The sequence below is a fragment of the Oenanthe melanoleuca genome, chromosome 3, assembly GCF_029582105.1.
Source record: "Oenanthe melanoleuca isolate GR-GAL-2019-014 chromosome 3, OMel1.0, whole genome shotgun sequence".
Lineage (NCBI taxonomy): Eukaryota > Metazoa > Chordata > Aves > Passeriformes > Muscicapidae > Oenanthe > Oenanthe melanoleuca.
In genome coordinates this window covers 29,771,646-29,795,263 of record NC_079336.1, presented here as the reverse complement: position 1 = coordinate 29,795,263, position 23,618 = coordinate 29,771,646, and the positions used below count along the sequence as shown (strand labels likewise).

General features: G+C 40.2%; 1 protein-coding gene across 2 annotated transcripts in view; it reads right to left on the bottom strand.

The window, feature by feature from the left end:
* The window catches only part of MYO6 (myosin VI), a 101,742-nt gene extending 78,415 nt beyond the window's left edge, over window positions 1-23,327 (bottom strand). Inside the window, exon 1 of one of the 2 annotated variants that reach the window (XM_056486907.1) lies at window positions 23,236-23,327. The gene's annotated coding sequence lies outside the window, so the exon portion shown is untranslated. The remainder of the gene's footprint in view (window positions 1-23,235) is intronic. The other variant, XM_056486909.1, reaches the window with a different exon arrangement.
* Between the last annotated feature and the right edge of the window lie 291 nt (window positions 23,328-23,618).

Below are 23,618 nucleotides of genomic sequence, written 5' to 3'. Positions count from 1 at the left end.
AATAATTTGTATGTCAACTGAACAGATTTCTGTAAGGCTAAGTGTCTTCCAGGTGTTGTTTACTGAGTGCAAAATTCTCAGTGTTGCTCAAGAAATAAAAATAAATCTCACATGGCCAAGGAAATCTGCCATTGGAGGTTACAGTGAAACTTCAAGAAATCCAGAGGGAGAAGAATTTAGGCAATTTTAACAAACATACCAACTCTGCAGATACAGCAGAGGAGTCCACAAGAGAGACTGTACACAGTAAAAGATCACTTGTGGCACACCAGCAGAGGAGAAACAGCAAACATTCTCATGAATTGTACCATGTGCAAAGATGACAAGCAATGGAGAAGATGGAAAATCAAAGGAGACTTAGCAAAGGAAGACAGCAACATATATGTCAAATATTTATCCAATTCAACTACTGTTATACAAGACCAAAATGAATTTTGTACAGCTTGTAAGTTTGTAAAGTTCTAACCACAGTGGCAATGGTCTTTTGACTATGACACTGAGAAATTAAAACTCAATTAGTATTAGAATCAGCAAGGTCTGATGATTTCCTCTGTGGTTCCTGCTCTTCTGCCAGATTTTTAAGCTACTGTTCTCTCAAGAGCATTATTCTTATTTTAGTTCCTACTAAGAAAATAGAGAGATCTTTGTCCCAATTCTTGTTCATTAAAATAACCTGAGTAGAGCTTCCTGACAAACCAAGGATTAAGTATGCCAAGGGGATCTGCATAAGCATTTTCAACAAACACCAATGACTGCTACAGTAATAGCAACAAGCAGAAAAAGTAGAAAAACACAAAACACAATGTCAAATTTGAGCAGTAAAGTTAAAATTAAAGAAAAAGCTCCTCAGTTATTGTCCAGACAGTACTTCCAGAAGCATTACAAAAGAGAAATGAGGACTAGAAAAAACAGAAGAAAACTAACAAGGCCATAAAAACACTTTAGAAAGAGGTTGTTCAACTTAACTCTTTCAGGCTTTGCAAGTCAGGCTCTAGTGAAATCAACAGGCAGCCAGAGAAGAAGAAAAGACATACCAAGGCAGAAGTCACCAAACAGACAAAGACATCAAAGCAAAATCAAAAGTATCTTAAACCATCTCATAATATATAAAGAACACATAGGATGCACTCCTGCAGATCTAGCTGCAGTAGTTCAAGCAGACAAGGTGAACTCTGGCAGTAACCCTGTGGCAGTATCATGCTGTGTGACCCCTGGCAGCAGTGCTTAAATCATATTCCATAAGCAGCCTCAGCAAGGTCCAGTAACTTCAAACCCCTCCAGCTAGCACTTGAACGGTGTATTTGTTTACATCCTCATGTGCCACTTTTTCCAAGTGTAAACATGAGAAAGAGCAAATACTTTTTGAAGGTTGAAGATGACTCTCCCTAAGCTAATGAGCTTCAAATTCTCCTCCGGTTATGTCATTTTTCAGCCTTCCCCACCCATTCATCTTCTACATCTCATGCTCTCCTACTGTCAATTTAGAGTGCCCTGTTTCCCCACCCAGTATGTGCAGCTGCTAAGCTACTACTCATCCTCAGGGGACCTAATGCAAGAACTGATATGTTTATTCTCTTTAAGCCTATGCACCCATCTGTCTCTTTTTTAGCTTCATATATAAGGTAAAACAAAAGCAACCAATTTGCCTTATCCTACCAAATACAAGGAACCTCACCTCCAGCACAAAAAGTAGAAAATCTAATTAAAAAAGTCCTTAATTTGATTCCCAAATACTTAAAAGCAAATGGATCACTTATCATAAATATTGATTATTTATCATATAAATACCAATACCTGGTCACTGGCTTCCATAACCTGAACTGCCCATTTTAATAAGCAATTAAGACACCAGAATTTTAATCCTATGTAGACCACCATCAGTGTTGGCTAAAGCACATCTTGGTGTAGCCAGCAGGGGCTTGTACCAGTTAAAGCAAGCATATATTGCATTTTATACCAGCTTTTGTCCAGCTGATTCAAAAAGAGGCTGAGATAGACTGAATCCCTGAACTGAATCTAACTCACATGAACACAGATAAACCCAAAAAAATTAATATCCTCCATACAAAAAATCAGAGGAAAATTCCTAATCACCAGTTTATTTAAGGGGGGAAAACCCAAGCCAAACAGAAAAAAATAAACCACAAAACAAACCCCACTTTTGAGTGCTTTTGAATTTTTGTTAATTCACCAGCAATTCAAGAAGTTTGCGCAACTTAAGTATTTTTTCAGAAAAATCCTTGAAGTAGAAAGTAGATACTACCTAGTGACAATAGCATCTATTTTGTAGTTTTAGATGAGGGGTGCTAAGCTCTTGATGTTCAAGCAGCCCAACAGTTCCAGCAGAGAAAGTCAAGAGCTGGATCATAAGCTGGAGCCTAACACTAACTTTGTTCTCCATGGCTGCATCTGTGAATGCTTTAGAAATACCCCAAGGGCTTCTGAGGGTGACCAACACACCCCCTGCACCCTTCTCTGAACCCATGTATTGTCAAGTTTTGAACTTCAGCTACACAACCCTCTCACTAATGAAACTAAGTAAATACAGAAGTAAGCAAGCAACTAACCTGCACTGAGTTTTATCAGTTTGATAAATACATACACATAAATAACTGAACAGAGACGCATTTGCCTGGTAATTTGTTTTTGAAGTCCAACAATAAAAACACATTGCCAAACACTTCCTGGTACATATAATGAAAATTAAACTAATATTTTAGGAAAATAAAAATACATACTCAGCCAGGAGCCAAGTCAAGTCAAGTAAACTAAGCACTGCAGATGGCAGCATCAAAGGCTGCTGAAGGGTGTGCAGGAAACCTCAGATGCTTGACCTCAGACCAATACAAAGACTCTGGCTGGGGAAAAAATATATTTGTACTTTCTGAATTACTACCAGTATAACAAATATCAAGCAACACAGATATTTTCAAATGGTACTAACTTTGATTTGGCCACTTTATTAGAGGAGAAAATACTAGAAACTAACTGCAATCAGCATCTGCAAATTAACAGGTATAATCCAGGAACTGTCTATTGCCATCAATCTTAGTACAGAATCCGTAACCCTTTTAGAGACAGAATTAATTCCTAAAAACACTTACATTACCCGTTTCAAACTCCTTTTTCCTCTCTCCATATCAGCTTGTACTTACTACAAAAAGTATGGGTGCAGTTTATAGGCAATGAGCTGAAACACAATCTGCAAGAGACCAGTGAACTCAGAAGAAACTCTCCCTTCAGAAACACGCAACTAAAAAAGGAAGATCCTTGTCAAAATCTACTCAAATATTGTATACAAATAAGTAAATAAATAAATAAATGCTATTGCCAAGTTCACAGATCTCATTGATAACAGTAAATCTGAGGGACGTGAATGAAAGCTTTCTCTTAACATAAAAGATAATGAGAGTAATTTAAGACAATTTTAACAGCAAAGACAAGAAACCTACTCCAAGAAGTGACACAACATGTTTTGTCACCAAATCCATTCGTTTCCTTGGGAAGATGAGTATAGTAGGCCCATTACTATGAGACAAAAAAATAGTAATTACAACAAAAAATAAAGATCATTTACACTATCTCAGTCTCAGAAAAATTATCTGGAATATATGATTTAGGAATAAAATACACTTAAAACCCATAAAAATTATTAAAGGGCTAGAACATCTCTCCTATGAAGAAAGGCTGAGAGAGTAGGGGGTTCGGAATAAAGAAGAGAAGGCTCTACAAAGACTTTATTGTGGCCTTTCCATAAATGAAAAATGCCTATCAGATTGAGAGAAACTTTCTATCAAGGCCCCAAGTAACAGGAGAAGGGACAGCAATTTTAAACTGAAAAAGGATAGATTTATACTGGATTGAAGAAAGAAATTCTTTACAGTGAGGTTTGCCTAAAGAAGCTGTGAATGCCCCATCCCTGGAAACCTTCAAGGTCAGGTTGGATGGAGCTTTAAACAACCTAGTGAGGACAGAGGGACAAGACTTGATCTCTGTAAAGGTCCTTTCCAACTCAAAACATTCTGTGACTCTAAAATAACCTTTAATTCTTGTACTGTCCATGAATATTTTGTGTTTTCACAGAAGGCCAAGTACTGTAAAGGCTTGGCATGTGGCCAGCGACCAACCAGGCAAAATCTGCTATTAAAACTGACAGGATCTTGGCAGCAAGGAAAACTGCAGGCCATAACAACTTCCACATTAGCCACATCCTGACCACAGCTCAACTCTCTCATTTTTTGGCAAGACACTGCTCTCTGCAAGGTTTGAGAGAGTTTTAGGCTTCCCCAAACCTTGGTATAGGGTCATGCGCATTATAGACTCTGGACTAATCTTTGCACAGATTTTGCCACAGCCAAAGACAAACAGGCTGCTTTCCTTACTATGGATTCAGTGTCTCAGGGAGCACAGAAACTGACTGATGCAGCTCCTATACCTCCAATACTTTTATGAACCATGAATTATAAGAAATCCATCTCAAGAACATCACACTCACTTCTTGTTCAGAAAATAGAAGATTGAGATCAAAGTCCAACTTCATTTTACCAAGTGATTTTAGTACCTGAAATAGAGTACCTGAATGTTACTGCCTATTCCCATGATGTATAAAATGTTATTTATTAATTTAACATGCATGCTGCAAGAAAGTGCATCCCTACTCACAATTCTTTTCAAGTCAACGAGTAAAAATTAGCCACCAGCAACACCCCAAAAATGGCTACAAATTTTCTGCCCAAGTGTTACAAGAGACGAGACTTAGCCAAATGTATATTTTGGAAGAATTTGGGATAGCTTTAAGGTTTTCAGTAGCAGGTGTCGTTGTGCAGGCAACAGAGCAAACACACTTTCTCTTCACAGGCAAGAGAAGAGAATCACCCCTGAGGCTGGGAACTGCATGGCAACCACAGGCACACACAGTCTCAATATATCTGATATTAAAGTGAACTGAAAATAACTTATGCAGAATCACGGCTCCCAAGACCAGTCCTTAAGCATAACTACAAATTCTATACAGAAGCTCATGCAGAGGACAAACCACCACAGTCACATGCTAAGATCAGCCTATTTATTTTGGCAAAGAAGCAAGAAGTAGAGCTAAGGAAAGCTTTTAGTCAGGTTGTAAATTCAGACACAAAATGCAGCTCAGGTGTTTTTAAATTCAAAACTTCCTGAACAACTACAGCTGGAAAAAATTTCTGGGAGAATGAGCACTGTTATGCTTGTCACTGCTACTTCCCAGTTAGGGTCAGCAACTCAAAGCATTTATTCATGGCACATAAACCTTCATTTCAGACGATGAAAAATATTTGATACAAAGAAATTCATCTTCAGAGGCTAGGAAACTCATCTAAGAAATAACACCAGGTCACCAAGTCCTGCCTATGCAGTCTTCATTTAATTCAGCTGCAGTGGTTTCAATGTAGATGTCCAAGAACTGTCCATCCAGTGATAATCTGATGGTTAGATATTTTTAAGGGAGTAGTGTATCTAAGATCCAACAACAGTGTGAAGCTCTGCTAAATAAAAAGATACTGCAATTATCATCGGCATGTTTTTCTTTTTCAATTTCATGAATATTTAATTTCAATTTTGTTTTCCTCTCTTTAACAAATATTCAAGAGTTTAACATTGTTGTAGGATTAGGAGCATATAACGATAATTTTCACCTCAGGGACAAAATGGTAAATGAAAACACCCATATTACTTTCAACTCGAAGTAACACACTTCTTTCATTTTGTAGCTTTTTAGTCCTTCATACAGTATTTTGAATTAAACTGAGCACACTGTAGGGCCAAAAAAGTTTTTGCTTTCAAAATCAAACATATAAAAGACTTGAATGGCCAATTTAAGATATTTCTGTTTTGGATTTTTTTTTTGTTTTCTACTAATCACAGACTTTAACAATAACCATTATGTCAATAAAAAGAGAATTTCAGAAACAGAGGGCATATTTATGTACACATTTTTCCCAGTCATTATTTTTCCTGACATAAATCTGAAGGATAAGTTTTAAACTCAAGAGATACACCTCTGTAAGCAAATAACATGGTACAGTAGGAGTAACTGCATAACACTGAAACAGCAGCACTGAGGGACCAGTGCCCATGCTACACACATCTTGAGGGTTTTACTAGTTCTGATTTGTACCACATCTCTCCAGTCTGGTACCCCCAGCTGAATATGAATTCACATCTGCAGACTATGAGATGTTTTTCTAAGGAACATCTTCCAAGCTGGTTTCATACAAATAGGTTCCAATGCAGACAACCGGGAGATTCAATACAATAGTAAACTCCTAAGATGAACTCAAACACTAATGGAGACACGTCTTTACTGAATCTTTATCCAGCTGCTGATTGGTACTGGCATGAAAAAAGACTCTTGTTCTAACATAGTGACAAACCAGGTTACGGTACATTTCTCCCTTTTTTATCTGCACTTCAACTTCATAGCCATTTTTATCTTGGCTTTACTCTTTAATACCAAATAGGAGTAATCATATAATAACATAGCTACCAATCATACATCATCATTAACCAGGAAAAAGAGCCTTAAAACAATCCAAAGATAGTTATTTTAAGTAACATAAACTAAGTTTTTCTTCCTTCTCTCCTCCTCAAGGACAGACTCTTGCTACTACAACAGAAAATTTCTGCCTTAGACCTCTGAAGTTCAATACTTTAAATGATTGCTTCTTAGAGTTCAAATGACAGCTAAACACAAGTTTCACCCTTCAGAGCTTATATAATTGTAGTGATCTCACCCTCTAAACACAAAGTATTATTAAAATTATCTTTAGTTCCACTTGAGTTGTCAAGATGCTTTAGCAGACCCCATCCTGTGAGCCTGCAGCAGGCATCTCTCCCCAGCCCACCCAGGCACACTGCACTCCAAGTGCCTGTCAAGCAGCCCTCACCTTGGCTGCAGAAGGACACACAGACATAACTGTTGTCTAATCAAACAGGTCTCAAAGCCAAACATCACTTGCATGCTCAGCTGGTAATTCACCACTGGCTACCCATCGGATGATGCACTGGAAATGTGGAAGCAACAGCAACAGGAATGCGAGTAAGTTCTGTTCCTGCATGTTTCAACATAACCTTGTTCGGCAGTCCAAACAAAAGATTGTACTTATTCAGCCTACAAATAACTTTAATCATCATGTTTTGTCTAAAACTAGGGTATAGATTCCTGTCTTCTGGTAATTAATCTTACTGCTGGTTTTCAGACAGGAGAGATATGAATTAGGGCTTTAAGTCAAAAGCACAGCCAGCATTTGCAATTGTGCAGGCCTAACCATGTATCAAAATTTCTGTTTCTGTTCCAACATCATAGTATAAAAAGTAAACTTTTATTTCATTTATGGACAATATATAAAACACAAATCCAAATTGTTTCAAAAACACACTAAAACAAAATATTAGAAATACCCTCAAGGTGAGTGCAAAAGACTCCCATACAGAAGCTTAAAGCTCCCAAAAAGAAGATTGGTGCAATGTCAGCTCTTCCCCACAAAACCACAGATACCACCATGAAAAAACCCAAGTAAAGCTCTCTCATCCGTCTGCTAGGATAAGAGAGCCCAGGACAAAAGTCACATTTCCCATTTCTTGGTACCCTTATCCCCAACACAGGCAGTACGAGTCCCAGCAACAACAGAAAAATATCTCTGCCAACATGGATGATCTGTATTTCGAAGCAATTCTTTAGTAAGAGGGTGGGGAGGTGCTGAAAGGGATTGCCCAGGGATCTTGTGGGTGCCCCATCCTTAAAGTGTGGCTTTGAGCAACCTGGTCTAGTGAAACGTGTTCCCATGCATGGCAGGGGCATTGGAACTAGATGTGCTTTAAGGTTCCTTCCAACCAAAACCATTCTATGATTAAACAAAGTAAGCCTGTATGAACTTTGAATTACAAGTAGACTCAAGGTGCATACAGTCCTTTTGTAGACATAAAAGTTTCCCCTTATATAAAGCAAAATATTTGATACAATACAAGCATATCCAAAACATTAAGTATATTTTCACAATGATTCAGGTTTAAAACTCAGACCTTCCCAAACCCAATGTTTTTTTTCATTGCTTGGAAAACTTTGTTCAGCAAGTGCTCTCATCTTCCCACCTAATACTACCTGCAACATTTTTTTGGGGGGGGGGGGGGGGAAAAAGTATTTTAAATAAGTCTAAAATACATACAAGCATGGCCTGAATTCTTTGGACACAACCTGACTATAGATGTTCAAGGTCAATCTAGGAAATCATGACTTTGATCATCAGAAAATAAATACAGATTTTTTAACATTTCAAAAATAAAAACATGCATATAGTATTTACCAAACAACTGTATTTTTTTCTGTGTTTGTGCAACATAAAGGGAAAAAAGGAAATGTAACAGAACTTTCATCAGCAAACCTTCTGGACCTTACTAACAAGGTTTCCTTAAGCTATCTCATGTCAAGGACAATTCACATTCATTGTGTTTCTCAAAAGTAAGGCACCTTTTGTGGATCACAGAGATTTGGCCCATATAAAATTTAGGATTTAAATAACACTCCTCTAGAACAGTTAAAAATAACTGCTGGTTTGGCAGCCCCCAAAAAGGAGATTAAAAAGAAGTAATATTTCAAAGACCCCACATGTATGAAATTTATTACAAAAAATCAGCAGAATGGTGCTCAGCAGAAATTTCAGAGGGTCCAGAAATCAAAAAGACTAAATGATTTTTTAATTTGCAAAACTGACACCACAGGTGTTTCAGCTGCATGCCTAGACACACCACAGGCAGACAATACACTCAATATCAAAACCATCAAGAAAGGTAATCAAATGGATTTGCCTATATAAGTGAGAAGGACCAGAAAGCATGAAACAGACATTTCCACTCAGTACTTTTATCTAACTGACATTCTTGAAGAAATTTCTGATTTTCTCAACACTATTTCCAAGAAAGAGGCCAGTTTAATACGATCTGCTGTACATCACTAGGATTCACCCAGGTAACACAAGAGGAAAACCCAAACTTAATTAGATCATTTCAGATCAGTTGCTATGGAATCCATGGGTTTTGTTATTTGGCACATTTAAACCTATTATCCAGTTAATCAATTAGAGAAGAGGATAACGTGAAATAGTTCTTAAGCAAGCTTCAAAGATACTTAAATCTTCTTACATTTTTTCTTTTAATTGTAACACCTTCTGTGATCAAAAGCAGCATGTTTAAAGCCTTCCTCTAGTACAATCTAAACCAATAGTTTCAAAATCCTTCCTACTGAAAATACATTATTACTAATTTCTAACCTCAAAGACACATCCCTTTGTTCTGCCAAGGTTAAGGCAAGACATCCTGCACAACTTTCCTCTAAATGCTCAGTACCAGCCACACAGAAATTCCATCTGGTTTTAAATAACTCTTTGCCAAATAAAAAACAGTAAGGGTCATGTAATGACAGGTTAAGTACATGTAATATTTACATGGAAAACAAACTACAGAATACTTCAATCTAGCAGAAAAAGCTGTAATACACAGCCAGTTGAAACAGAAACCAATAAACTAGCAACAGGAACTATTTTAAACACAATTTTGAAAATGCTTTGAAGAATTACTTTTAACCACTAGCACAAATTTTAAATTAAGACTAATTTTTTTTTTCTCTCTAGTTTAATATTTCTCTATCTGATTTACAAGATGTCACACCTAGTCTGCAAAGCAACTTCTTTGGGGTTTTTTTGGTATACATGCAGACACAGCCAAAGATAAGCACTAGTGCATCCTGACTGAAACATGTGAGAACCAGCGCAATTCCTGGCTGGTTTCAGCATTTTCAGATATTCCATGGACTCAGAAATGTTAATGATGTCAATGAAAAAGCCTAGAAAATAATTCAAAAAGTCAAATACAAAGTCGTTATTCAACTGACACATTCCTGATTATAAGCAAGACCCTCACCCTGCTGATTGCAAAATAGCAAACCACAAAACAGTCCCTGATTTTTTCATGGAAAACTAATACATTACTAGTTTTTAACAGACAAGGAATGCAATGCAGAAGAGACTTACTGCTGTTGAAGAAAAGACTTCATGTGCAGTCATTGTGAGGTCATGTGAAACTTATCATCAGTGGACCCACAACAAGACAACCTGATGACTCCCTGTCCCAAGGCTTTACAAAGCTTCCTCTTCAGCTTCCTGGACCTGTGGTCTACAGTGCAGCAAGCCAAGTTCACTCAAACATTGTCCTTAGAACTCCAGTCTGGAAGTCTTCAGCACTTCCTATATTCCAGCAAATATATTTTTACTTCAGATATATGGATATATATATTTATATATATTTTCTTTCACCCGAAATTTGAGCTCTGTGGGAGCTTAAGCTACAGTGATCTGGAATTCAATACAAAAGTTAGATATGACTAATTCAAATTCCTCCTCGTGAACAGAAATGTTTCAAATTTGCTTTCATGAGGGATATTTCTTCACACTGTTGAATGACCTGAGTGTCATCTTGGATGGGCAGGGGAAAGCCAACAGTAAACTCCTCATATATTTCCTGTATTTCTTTCCTAGAGTAAAAAGTCCTGCTCAGGGATGAGTTTTTGATTTTGAGTTATTCATGGGAACTAGAAAACTAAAAGCTTTTAAGTACAGTTGTTTCACATTATCATATGATTAGAGATCTTTTAAGGTCATCTTAGAAAAAGTTCAAAACACAGTGTAAAAGAAATAATTGTGTAGAATGTGAGCATGATGAAGACCCTGGAGGATTATTACAAGTCAGGCGCTTCCTCAGGAACCCAGAAAACTCCAGTTCCTTTGGTTTTGAGACAGCAACCATCACATGGGATTCAATTACCTCCCAGTGACCTATGTCAAGTATTGAGGCAAGAACTCAAAAACTGAATTCAAAAAGAGTAAAATGTAGTACAGATCAGACCAACTGATACAACTTTCAACACACTGAACTAAAAAAAAGCCAAAACAAAACACAACCAGCCAACAGACCTATTTTGCAAAATGCATCAACAAATGAATCAGTACCTGTCACACTACTTACTGGAGCCTCCACCTCTCTTTACAAAGAGTTCTGTTCCACCCTCCACAATAGCATACCTGTCTTCAATTACAGGAAACTATGTGCTTCCTTTTATTGACTGAAGGACACAAAGTCTGAAGAATTATCTTATTATTTCTATTAATAAATTAAAACTATGACATTGCATTTTGGTAGCAATGCTTTGTTGAGAGGAAATTCACAGCTTCCAGAGCTTCTGCTTTACTTGGGTGATTAATGAAAAGAACTTGCTGGCTGTTATGGCTTACTCTAACTTAAAAAAAAATGCATGCCTCTTGAATAACTCCAATAACTTGGGAACAGTAAAGGAAACAATATTAATCAAATGCCTTCTCAAATGCCTGTACATCCAGTTTCTCTGCTGCCTTCAGAGACAAGGGTGAAACATGCTGGCTAATTTCCCAGTGTTATGACCTGTGAAGAATACAAATCTAAATTTCCTAAAACAAAAATATCACTGCATGGCTGTTAAGAAATAATAAACTTTTTTTTTAGAAGTGACAAGTTGGCAAAAGTTGCTGACATTCAAGTACAAGAGAGAAACACAATTATATTTCAAAAAAGCATTTGCTTTTTCAGCTTCCACTCTATAAAACTCATTCAAGTTTTACTGGATGCTGTCGTTTACCTAATTTCTCCACACATTCAGCAGCCTGGGCTGTGTAATGACCCTCCCTTGATACAGAAGCTTTTGACAGCATTCTGGAAACATATCCAGCATAACAGTAATAACAGCATAGGAAGCCCTAATACACCAGGTGTGGCTTTGGAGATGAAGGCTGAGCCACCCAGGAAGTGCTCTAATAATTACTGCAGCCTTCCTGTAAGCTTTTACTACTAAGGGTTTCTTGAACTAGATTTATACTGAAACGCATCAGGGAGGTAAAGGACAGAGGACTGATTTTTTGCCTGACCTGCTCTTCTATTGCAGCAGTAGAATAAAAGATAGGCTTTGATTTTAGTGAATGATTTTCATCTTCTTTGATACTTGGCTTCTTCCCTTACTCTAGGTATCCCTTAGTTTATCTTTTCTCCCAGCCTTAAAATGCCTTTTTGTTTTGGGGAGCACAAATTCTGCCAGTGGAGCTGTGCTAATCCTGCCCTGTGCTGAGCCTCTGAGCAAGGCTCTGCCTGGAAGGTCAATCACACCTGCTAAGCCTCCCCTGTCCAGCACGCACCCAGCTCAGCAGCACTGCTCCAGATCATGCTTTCCCATGTGGCTGCTTCTGCCTACACTACCCTGCCCAACACCAGCATTTGTAATTTTCGATGTCTGCTAGTTACTCCCCTTGCTGAGCCCTTCTACTCTAAACTGCCTCCTCTTTACACATTAAGCTGCACTTAAAATTAGCCTGAAAAGTAGATCTTCATCTCAAAGCAACAGTATTCTCCCCACTTCCGTTTTTTCAAAACAGGAAAACTGATGGCTACTTTGGTCCAGGAATATAGTGAATCCAGATGCATTTTAGGAGGTAAAAGGCATCAGGCTTTCTTTGTGAGGGTGCTCTTGGCATGGTGACAAGGGGCTTTGCTGACCCAGAACAAGCTCAGCATGTTATCATCTGGTGCAAGGACCACTGTGAAAAGCCAAAGGGGTTCCCAGCAGAGCAGCAACTCACAATAGCCTGCAACAACACAAAGTATTCCTTCCTGCTGACTCGCATGGAGAGCCAGCACATTCCATTGCAGGGCTTCCCAGGCAGTGCTGGGCACACATGAGCAAAGCTTGCCAGGACAGGAATGTTCCCTGCAGCAAATATGTCCTCCACATCACTATCCAAACCTCAGCCTGATGAGCAGGGTTAACTGTAGATTGACAGCTTTCAAGTAATTACAGCCATTCCCAATCCGGTGCTAACTGGTATGACACTGGTCATTCTCCACAGGGAAAGGCAGAAAACAAAGAAAACACAGATTTTGATTAAACTCTCTTCCCAATCTTCAAATTCTGCTTCTACCACATGTTCTGCCCTGCATCTCTCCACTTCTGACTAGACACCAAGCCTGGCTGATAAGTAAAGCAAAAGCCACCATCTCTTTCATCCTCAGCAAACCACACTGATGCAGCCAGTTTTACTTGCTCTATTGTACAAACTCCATTTGCAATCTGTCTTGGTATAGGCGGTCGACAAAAAGCATGTGAAGCTGCATGTTCATCTGACGCCATGCAAATCCTTCCCATTGCCAGCAAGTTGTGAAACACAAAAGGCAGGATATCCTGCAAGTAGTGTAACATCAATGAAAAAATAAATAAATAAATTTTAAAAAGGCTTGTGTCCTTGGAATAACTTACACAGGGATTCTTTAGGGGCAGAAGCTGATCCTGAAAAAATAAGTCTGATCCAGAGGGAGACATGCTGTGAAGCTGTCAACAAATACCAGCACAGGAAGCACCACCAAGGACCCAGATTGCACCAGAGTGATCCAGGCAGAGGAATGATGGGCAAGACACGATGCAACCCAGGAAGCCAATCCAGGTGACATGCTAACAACATCCACTGGAGCATTCATTATGTTCTACACTCTGCTGAACTCCAATGCTATCACATGCATCTGGGTCAAAATTTGACTGCCATTACATTCAACAGTGCAAAGAGGTGATATCAGCTATCACTGAACCAAGGTCTGCATCCCATTACTTGCTACAGCCTGCAGCACCCAAGCTCCATGCCATTCCTGTCCCAGCTCTTGGAAGACAGCCTGGGACCTGAAAAAGGAGAAATGCTCCTCAGCTAAGGGAAGACTTTTAAAAACCCTTCATTCTCCTCCCACATTTTCTTCTTGTTAGTATTGAAACAGACCTTGACAGGAGTATAACAATAGAAAAGGCACAATAGTTTTCCTTTACTTCCCTAGGTATTAGTAAAGCTTTTAGCTCATGTTAGAAATACAGCATAGTCCAACCACTTGGAGGAGATGCTTGAGGGAAATGATTTGTCAGAAAAAAAGTAAAAAATACCATCCTTGTTTTTCAACGGTAGCAACCTGAAGTCTGCTAAAACACAAGCTTCAAAAATAAACAGCACTCTCACCAATCAGCAAACATTGTTCAGATGCTTGCTAATATTACTAGGCTAATTTGTCACAACATAAAATTGTTTTTTCTAAAAATATGGCTATTACTTCACATTCAACTCAGTTCTCCTCTGTCTTTACATGTGTGACAGTTACACAGCTTTTCCTTACACAGAGGCCTGAAACAAAATAAAATTAAACAGCTGGGAAGAAAGTCCTCACACAGATGTGCCTCTTTCATTGTCAGACTGGAGATTACTGGTTAGTTTTGTGGGTTTGCCTGCCTATGAAATGTTCCTCACAGAATTAGGCCATGAATTTAAAATTAAGCAGCTGATCAAACTGAACAAAACAAAGCTACAGCAGCTTCACACACAGCTGCATCTTGCCCATTCAAATTTCCTCCACTGTATATACTTAAGGGAGAAGTAAAAGCTCCTTTTGAGAAGGCTCCTGTCTTACCTGGATCCCCTAAAAACTACTTTGACATTTCCAACAGGATGATCAATGGAAATGAGAGGCTGCTAGAGAGAACATGCTGAGTCCTAGAAAAACATAAGCCAATTAGCTTTCATTAATTACCACTAACCACACCTTAGCACACCTTCAGATGTCAATCCAAAATCTTTACCTGTTTTGGGGTGAAATACTTAGCCCAAATTGCAAGGCCTCGTGGTCTTACACCTACAGCAGGCACACCCAGGGTCAGTGCCTGGACATGTACAGGGATCAGGCAGCATCTTACCCTTGATGAGGAAAGCATGGATTCAAAGTCCTACTCAGGCACGGCAGGAAGGAAAGCCCCCAATGCTAACCTGTTTTGCACAAAAGCCATCAAAACAGCACTTCTCTTCTTCTACAATCTTCAAGTGTTTCCTCTTGCTGGGGTCCCTTTGGTCCTCTCAGCTCCTCAGACTTTCCCACCTTGGCATCACCCTTCAACCTTTCTTAAGGAGCTCACCTCAAAATTCTCTCCCTCTTCCCGGCAGCCGTTCCCCTGCTTCCACCTCCTCCCTTGGGCTAAAGCAGCAGAGTCACTCAGTAAACACGCCAGTGACATGAAGTGCCTTTTGTCTGCCCTTTTTTCTCCCAAAGGGATTTGTAAAGGGACCAGGATTAATACTGAAAACTACTCATCTCAAACAGCTGTTTGGTTTTTTTAAAACCATATAAATTTCCACTTCCATCCTAGGTACTCAAGTAGTCAGTACTTATTACTTACTCAGAATCTCAAGCTTTTATTAAATAAAAACAAACAGAAATATCAGGAAATAATATAACTGCATTTTTTAAGGCATTAAAAAAAAAAAAAAATCTCTTTCTAAAGAGATCGGTAACTGATCCCAGACTGTAACAGAAGCTGCAAAGGGCAATTAAAAAAATCTATGAATCAACTTTATATTTTATAACCCCTGCTAGGCTGACTACTACATGAACAGACACAGATCTCTGTGGCAACAGAAACAAAGAAGCTAAACTCCAACAATAGCTAAAATAAACTATTTTTAGTTCCAAGTTAAAAGAAATCTGATGTAATATTTCACAAAAATACATACATGTATGCAAAATTGGAAAAAGCTGCAAGAATGTAAACTGAAAAAGAATAATCTGTAAGAGTATATGGTCAACACATTATTTATGTTTGTTGTTGCTGCTTTGGTGTTGAATATATATGTCATTTAGCACACAACCCAGAAATACCCATAGCATCAGATGCCATATCATCAAAAGACTGCATGTTCATTGAAAATAGGAAAGATTCCTACAGCCACAAGAAAAGCAGCTACTTAGACCACTGAACTGTAAAAAAAATCATGATCTGTGGGTGTTGACCTTTTGAGCAAGACATGACTTGCACAGCATCATAAAAGACTAAGAAACTTCATGGCTAAGATTCCTCTCTCTGGGTTAGTAAGAAATAGCCTTTTGCCTTTGAAAGTATGTAGAACTTTACAGCAAAACATAAAAGAAGATCTAAAATTTGTTTCAGATTACCATCAGAATATGACACAAAAGGCATTTCAAAAAAACATCCTTCCCCTTAAGCCTAAAATTTGTTCTTGCATAAATGATCTAAAAAATACTAAGGTGCAAGACTTTTTCAAAAGCTTATAATGCATGTCTGAACATCCACAGAGAAAAAATTTTAATAGAGGACATTCATGGAGTGAACCAAACACTATCTCAACGTCCAAATAATCCAAGATTAGGTGTGTGATGATAACCAATTTCAGGTGTTTGAGAAGATGCAAGAGTACTGTAATGGGATGACAAATGAAGACAGAGAGCATCCCACCATCTGCAAAAACACATGTGTACAGAAGAAACAGGAGTGCTTTGTTCCCAACAGCTCCAATTCAACACAACTACAACAGCCCACCTCACCCCTCTTCTGTTTCCCAAGAACTTTGAAATTTGAAGCAATGCTCTTAACCACAGCCAAAAGAAGATCAGCTACTATAATCTGTAAAAACCATTAGAAACTCTATTCTGGAAAAAATCAGAAGAGGAGGACTGACAGGCCCAGCAGGACACTCACTGAAAAGCAAGACAATGAGTATGAGAGAAGGAGGAACAGCATCATTCCTGGCATGTCCACATAAGTAACACTCCTTGCTGTAGAGCAGAGAGATGATAGAATCCACTGCAGAATGCCACTTGCACATTGTCACATGCACATTGGCAAACACTGAAAAAATAACTCAATAGGAGCATAGAAAATGAGACAATGATTGAAAAATTAAAAAAAAAAAAAACCAAACACACATAAAATAAACTCATTCTCACCCTCAAAACCATCACATGTGCTAAACCTAAGTGTTTTTATCTTTACACAGTAATAAAAGTCCATATTATCCTAGGGCCCGCTGAAGTCCATGATCTTTTACAATCCTCTTTCATCCTACTCTATGCCTCTTTCTGTGTGTGTGACTCTGCCTGGATGTCCCTGCCCACAGCAGGGGCTTGGAACTAGATCCTCTTTAGGGTTTTTTCCAACCCAGGCTCTTCTGTGATTCTCTGATTCTATTAAATTCCCTACATATACTCTTTATGTCTGTATTTCTCTCTGCAAAGGGCTCTGGAAGCACTTGTCTAACTTCTGGTAGAGGCAATGAAGGTTACACAGGTCTAAGAGACTGCAAAAACATAGACTGTGGCTTCCTGAGAGAGGGTGAGTTGAAAAGCAGTAACTTACCACCCCTGGTCTGCCTCCCCTATCTCTGCTATGCTACCTCTGCAGCACAGATATGGAAAAGAGAAAGGTGATGGGATTTGTTGCTTTCTGCAGGGCCAGCAGTTTGCACTGGGGTATGAAGGAGCCCCATGACCATCCTCAATGCTGGGAAGGGCAAAGAAGATGCAGTCATTAGGATTTTCTCCTTTCAGGGTCCAGCAGTCAATTACCTCAGCCCAACCTCTCACAAAACTGCAACCCTACAGAACTGTTAAAATTGAAGTCATCAAAAATGTTTGTCAGGTTCTTCATTCCTGAATGCTTTGCTCCCTGTCCTGGAAACTTTGCAGTGCATAAGCAAGGCCAACATCAAGAAAAGCTTGCTGCACGCTGCTAAACCTTGAATTAGATGAGCAGCTACAGAGCATCCTCCCTCAAAACTCTCCAATGCCTCCCCTAAAGAAAGCAGAGTGCCACAATAAGCAGGTTTGGTGTGCCTGCACACGGAGCTCACCCCGACAAGACAAAAGGAGACACAGCAAAACTGTGTATCTTGGGCACAGAGGACTTGGTGAAAGAGGTTTATTGCTATCAATTCCCCCATACAGAGCACTACATCATCACCTTATAGCTGGGCTCCTTTGGATCTGAACACTGAGAATGAAACTTTGTTGAGTGCGTGGCAACAAAGACAATATAGCAGACGAGAGGGATAGAGCTCTTGACCATACAGATCTGAACTTGCTCAAAACGCAAAAAGCAACAATATTTCCATGGCTTCAGCTCAGGCCTGAAGGATCCATAGAAACATTGAGATATAATTCAGAAAGTTGCTGCTATTTTTGTAAAATGCAGCCAGAGACCTTGCTAATACTGAAGAGATTTTTGTGAACAACTGGCTTTGTTAAATTCTCTACTTCTCTTTTTTTTTCTCCACAAATTTCAAAGCAGTCCGCTAAGTCTTGTTAATTACAAGGAAAACAAATTTGCTCGTGAAACAATTATCCACTATGTAAATAATACTCTTAATTTAATTGTCTGTTTAACTACCTTTGCAAAATAAATTCAGTAAACTCTCTTAAGAGATGTTGCTTAAAAAAAGAAAAAAAAAAGTTTTCTTTTATGATAAATAAGGCCTTCTGTTGAGCATTTACAAATCCAAGGCTCATTCAGACTTTCAGCTCAAGACTGAGAATTTCTCTTTAATTTCTCTGGGAGTAGATCAAGCCCTAAAAGATGCAGATACAGATGTGGCCACCCCAGTTCTGGTAGCGTTCACAGCACCTCCATTTGGCACTGCAAGGATCAGATCCCAGTTTGGAGACTGGCCACATTCTACACAGCGGCTGTGCAAACAAGAAGTGAAGTCTAATTCCAGATGCCTCATCCATCTCTCATTCCCTGGAGCAAGCAGAAACTGCCCTTCATCCACACACTTGCAGAGGGAGAAGCAGCATTCACCGTATGAGGAAGGTCCCTTGGTTGGCAGAAGTGCTTCAGGAGTGACACAACGCCTGGGTATGACTTGCAGCACAGCCACAGCAGCCAGACACCAACCCACACTTAATCCAGCTTTCATGCATGCCTTGCTACTGACAGTAGCTGCAATTTAGCTTGCAGAGCTCACACATGCCTACAGGAGCAGCAGCCAGCACTGTATCTGCAAGTTAAATGTCATCTGGCTGCAACTCCCTTTTCAGCAGGAAGAAGTCAGCGTGTGTAGGTGCACCAAGGAGTCCCAAACCACCTTTTCAAGGCCAGGCTGTGCTGTCCACAGATGGCAACAGGCTTTGCCTTGGAGCTGCAGCACCGTGGCACAGCAGCAGGACCAAACATACCCAGCCTCCTCAGCCTCATCCCCTGTGCTCTGATTCTGCACACATCTCAACAACAACAGCAAAACAAGAACTTGCTTTGACATAATATCAGGTTTTTTGAGTAAGTGTTATATCAGGTTTTTTTGAATAGGTGTTCTAAAATAGTCACTTATCAAAAGCTTTAGTTTTCTTTCTACAATAAAATACATACATTAAATTTATATGGTCATTACTTACAGAAATCATTCTACCAGACACTAAAGTGCCCACAGATTTATGTGCCCTCTTCTTGACATCAGAGCCTTAGTAAAAACCATGAAGGCTGCTGATGCTTCTCATTCAGCTTTGCAAAACTGCTAATTTTGTTGCGGTTTTTTGAAGGAAGGGGAAGAGTTATCCACAGCCATCAGTTCAAAAACTAAATTTTTCTGTGTTCTTTATAATGATATAGTATCTACCAATACTTCAGAAACACAAGTCACTGTCACTAGTATTTACTACAAACTTAAGACAGTCAGTCATTCTAAGAAGTAACAAAGTAGAACCTTAAATAGCAAGCTATGTTAAAATGTTGCCATTGTAAAATCCCTAGCATACTTTAAAAGATAAACACTGTATTTGACCTTTTTTTTTTTTTTTTTAATTAGGACTTCAGAAAGTCCTTTTTAAAAGTTTTTCATATCCAAAGATGCTGTAACAGTAGGACACAAGTTATGAAGCCACACAGAGTATATTCTGGAGTAGATGATGAATACCTCAGGTTTTATCCCTCTGATTTTCCTGGTTTAAATCACAGTATGGTTGTACACCTACATTTCCTACATTATTACAGGCTATACTCCTAAACCACAACATTTTGCTGTCAAATACAGTAGTTTGCCTCAATACTAATTATTTTAAAACCAAATGCCTTAAGCTGTAACATGAGATGACCAGCCACTGAAAGATGTTCATCTTTTGAGGACTGAAATTATTTTTTCCCCATAAACTCAAGCCCAAATATGGACAGCACCTGAAGAAATCATTGAGCTTAAGCCCCTGCATGAGAACAAATGAAACAGTTTTGAGGAATGTTTTTAATATATCCTTAACACAAATCCTATTTGACTTTCAAAAACCTTTGCAGAAATCGGATTGCACAACCTTAGTTTCTTTCAGTTTTCCCTAAGGCATAACAGATTTTAAGAACTTCATCAAGTCTCTGGTGCAAACTAGTTTCATCTTTTTTGATACAGTCACTGACAGAAGAACACAGACCACTTCTCACTAATTTTAATATTCCAGCATCTTCCTGTCTCTTCATCTCATCTCTTTCGGCTGGGAATGAGCTCATCTAGCTTTGTGGAACACACCTTCCAAACACACATATTCTCTGCAGATACATTTTCCAAAACTTTCTTAAGCCCTGGTGACCATTTCTGGTAGACAGAGACATTTAAGTTTATCTTTCTTAACAGGCTGTGGCCAAAACTGAACACATTATTCCGTTAATTAAGCTGCACAAAAAGCTAAATGCTGGACTTCAACAGTACTGCATCCTTTGTGCTTCTTGTGATCCCACATAACCCTCAGCTCTGCTTCCATGGTGCTGCTGCCAAGTCACTTTAACCATCTGCATTATGGGATCTTCTTCCTGAAAATAGTACCTTGTATTCAAATACTGCCTTCAAACTTACCAGAAACCTCTTGTCCTCCAAAGAGCATCAAAAACAGTCTGAAAGCCCTACTTGGTCTCCTTCAGATTTTGTGCTAATTCTGGTGATCAAAGACATCAATGTCAACAAGTACAAAGGTGCCAGGACTGCCTCCAGCAGCGCTTAAACTGATGTTTGATGGTGACTCATAATCATTTCCGGAGATTATCACCTAGAGTTGTTATCTCTAGACCTGGTCTCTTTGGTTCAGCTGTTCTCAAAAACTTACTTCAGTTGAATGATCTTCATAATAGCAGCCCTACTGGGTCAGACATAAGTCTGTTGTCTGCATTATGTCAATGCCTGAAATTAATATAAAAATTTGATAAATAATTGACAGTACTTCCCCAGTCTATTGTCTCAGCCCTTTGCTCAGCTTGGTGACTCCCTAAGCTACTTGAGGTACTCCGTACAAGTCAGGCGTAGTGAGTTTTCTTCCATTTATTTGTCCAGCTGCTTTTCAAGTCTCTGTAAACTTTCAATATCCACATGCTTCAGAAAGGATTTCTAAAGCTTAACTAACCACACATTGGGTCAAAACCAGAAACACACCCCTTTTGTTCATTTTGAATCTGCCAGCTTAATCGTGTGCTTTCACATTTTGTACTGATAAAAAGCTAGCCCCTACTCTACTTCGCCACATTACTCATAAGACTGTCAAAATTTCTAAAACCTGAAATCTTTCCTCAGACCACTGTTATCAAATAACCCACAAAAATACAAGGTTAGATTGGGTCACAAAGACTTCTCTACCCTGGCAGACCAGGCACAAGAAAGCACTGTTTCACCTTCCTTATGAGAACATTATTGTTAATGGGTCAAAATAGTGACCCATTATCAAAACAAAGGCACATGGCAATGCCGGAGGCTGAAGGACACAGTACTTAGTGCAGATTATAGAGGAATGCCCCCTCTGACTACAAATAATGGGGGTGGGGAAATTAGTTCAACTGAGAATTTCTGCAAACTAATACTGACATGGTTTTATTCAGAAAGTCGTTCAGCCTCACAGAAAAGTTTACTGCCTTTACGTTTGCATTGCTGGCTTTATAGTTTTACAGTCAAAGGCATAACTGTGCCTACACTAAATAGTTTATTAACTGAGACGCATTAAAAACACCTCCATTAAAGATCCTGTCAAGCTAAATCTTAATTTCTACATTATCAAAAGCAACATCACAAAGGTTTGGAGCTCGTGCTCTGATAATTCGGATATTTACTCTCCCACCTCAACAACACTGAGATCTTTCTTATGCAGTTATTTTATAAACCATACATTTAAGAGTTAACTTGCGTGTTAGCACTTTTATTAGATTTTAAACAAATACTGCAAGACATTTGCTTATACTTTTAAACTTTCAAAATTAACATTTTCAAAATTAAAATATTTCTAATTTTGTTAGGCTTTTTTTTCCACCAAAAAATAAATTTTAAAAGCGCAGATGACACTTAACTCCCGAGTTCATCTCCACCCTGTTAATTTGTCACCCTTGCAACAGAAGGAAGCCTCAGTGCCGTGGCCAACCTTTGTACTGGGATGGCTGTGAAGCCGGTCCATAGGCCGCCCGCAGCCCGGCGATGCCAACTGAACTGTAAGGAATTAGGTCGCCTCAAAGGTCTGCTCCCTCCGGGAGCACCGCAGGGCGCGAGTCACGACTTACTGCTTCTCCTTCCTTTGTAGAAACAGGGCTGGCAGGCAGCAGCACTCGCTGAAACAGACAACCACCATCCTTCTACAGAAGCAGCCAGCCACCAGTTCAGCTAACTCCATCCTGCAGGCCTCTGGGGGCATTTACTAGTTCAGAACCTCAGAGCCAAGTGTTAGACAAGCACCAACAACGCATTTGCTGCACTGCAAGTCGTATTCTAGACCATTAAGGGGACGAACCCTTTTAAGTTTTCCTGTTCAGTAATGCACGGGAATTATGCATTACAAGTTACAGGAACGGGGTACTGGGTTTTAGCTGTACATCACAGTGGCACACGCTGCTCTCCAAACCGCAGCCTGCAAAAGTACTTCAAGCAGAAATACTCCAGAAGGCGTTTTTCCACTGAACTACCAGCCACATCGCGTCCGGCCAGAAAAGGCTGTAAAAATTCTATTTTCTCTTACAAGGACAATCCCACCAGCACAGGAATGTTTTAGAAGCAAGGAGGGGAGCTCAGCTGTAACTCCGCAGGGATGGGATTTCACAGAGGACGATACTAACAAAACCCAAAGAAGCGCACAAAGGAAAGAATTCCCGTGACAGTTAATTTAAGGAAGTGAAGCGCAGTCCCGAGGGAGCAGCCCCGGCCGCGGCAGGTCTGTCCCGGGAGCGCTGGCCGGAGCGGAGCGCTGGCCGCCCCGGGCCCGGCCCTCGCCTCGCCCCCGATCGCACCTGCCCGGTGCCCGAGGGGCAGCGCCGCGGCCGGGCCGAGCCTCCCCCGGGGCTACGAGGGGCGCCGGGGCCGGAGGCCGCGTCCCTACCTGCTGCTGGAGGTGGTGGTGCTGCGCCGGGCGCCCCGCTCGCTGCCAGCCCCGCCGCCGCCGCTGCGCCGCTGAGCGCCGCCCCCGCCGCCCGGCTCGGCCCGGCCCGGCCCGGCACGTCACGGCTCGGGGCCGGCCGGGGGCGGGGGCAGCGCCGGCGGGGGCGGCGGGGAGGCGGCCCGGCCTGCGCTCCGCGCCGGGTGCCTGACGCGGGACCGCCGCGGCCGGGGTGCTGCGAGGGGCTGGCCCGGGGGAGCTTTGTGCGAGCTGAGGCTCTTCCTTTATTTTTTACCGACGGGGTTGCTTAAGGGGATTTTGGGAGCTGTCTTTGTGTTACTGACCATCGCCCCATGAGGAAAGGTGCCGAGCAGGCGGCGGCTCTC